Source organism: Myotis davidii, unplaced genomic scaffold (genome assembly GCF_000327345.1).
Source record: "Myotis davidii unplaced genomic scaffold, ASM32734v1 scaffold1934, whole genome shotgun sequence".
NCBI classification, from domain to species: Eukaryota; Metazoa; Chordata; class Mammalia; order Chiroptera; family Vespertilionidae; genus Myotis; species Myotis davidii.
This window is the reverse complement of record NW_006285716.1, coordinates 279,377-280,778: the sequence shown is the minus strand read 5'-3', so window position 1 is coordinate 280,778 and position 1,402 is coordinate 279,377.

Genomic DNA, 1,402 nt, shown 5'->3' with positions numbered 1-1,402 from the left:
ACTTCTAGAGGACAATAACAGAGAGAAAAAAAAACAGTACAGTCGTGGTAGGGGACATTAACACCCCACCGACTTCACTGCATACATATTCCCAACTAAAATCAACAAGAAAACAGTGACTCTAAGTGACACCCCTTATCAGATAGATTTAGTTGACATTTATATAACATTTTACCAAAAGCAGCAAACTATACATTCTTCTCAAGTGCACATGGGTCATTCTCATAGATAGGCCACATGTTAGAACACAAAACAAGTCTCTCCATGTTCAAGAAGATTGAAATCATCTTCTCAGATCACAGCGGAATGAAATTAGAAATCAACTACAGTAAAAACACCCCAAAACATTCAAACACATGGAGCCTAAATAGCATGTTATTAAACAACGAATGTGTTACCAACAAGATCAAGAAAGAAATAAAAAACTTCCTAGAAACCAATGAAAATGAACACACAGCACCTAAAATCTCTCGGAACACAGCAAAAGCAGTCCGGAGAGGGAAGTTCATAGCACTACAACAAATAAAACAAACAAACAAAAAAAAACAAAAAACAATAAGCTGGTGGAGAAACCAAGATGGCGGCATAGGTAAACACCTGAAATTGCTGCCTCGCACAACAACTTCAAAAATACAACTAAAACTCAAAACAGACATCATCCAGAAACAAAGGAAGACTGGCTGAGTGGAAATTCTACAACTAGAAGGAAAGAGAAAAGCACACTGAGACTCAGAGGAGGTGTGGAAGTAAAGTGCAGAGGTATGGAAGTACACGTGGAAAGGGCTGGCAACTGGGGACATGGTTGTCTTTTTTAATCAGGAGGGAGTCTCAAGCTCCCAACTGCTCTGAACTCCAGTTGCGGGTGAGTCTCCGGGGACCTAGAATCCTATGGGGCGAAACTTGACTGTCTGGCATCGGTCGGAACTCAAGGGCAGCTTTCTGTCAGAGGTGCTTGCAGCAATTACCAGGACACTGAGACACGGGACCACTTAGGGTAGGACTGAGGAGCAGCCATAGCTGTTTGCTCTGCCCTGTTGATTTCCTGACACCACCACCCACAGAAGCTCTGTGCAGAGGTTTTTGCATATGAAAGGCCTGGCCCTTTGCAATCTGAAAATTAACTAACAAACTGCAGCTGGGTCAGTGAAACCCAGAACTTCCAAAAGAAGGCCCAAGGCCCCACAGCAGCTTGCATTGCTTCACAGCTGGGCCTCATCTGGACACCTACAAGCCCCAAACAAAGAAGAGGAATGTGCAGATCTCTCCATACCTCCTGCTAGGTAGCCTCAGGCAGAGGCTAAATTAGCACCGCCTTAGACTTCCAAGAGCCAGTGTACCCAGTGGTCAGAGTGGGACCATCCAGATTACAACTCCTCAGATCCATAAGGGACACACTCAGGGG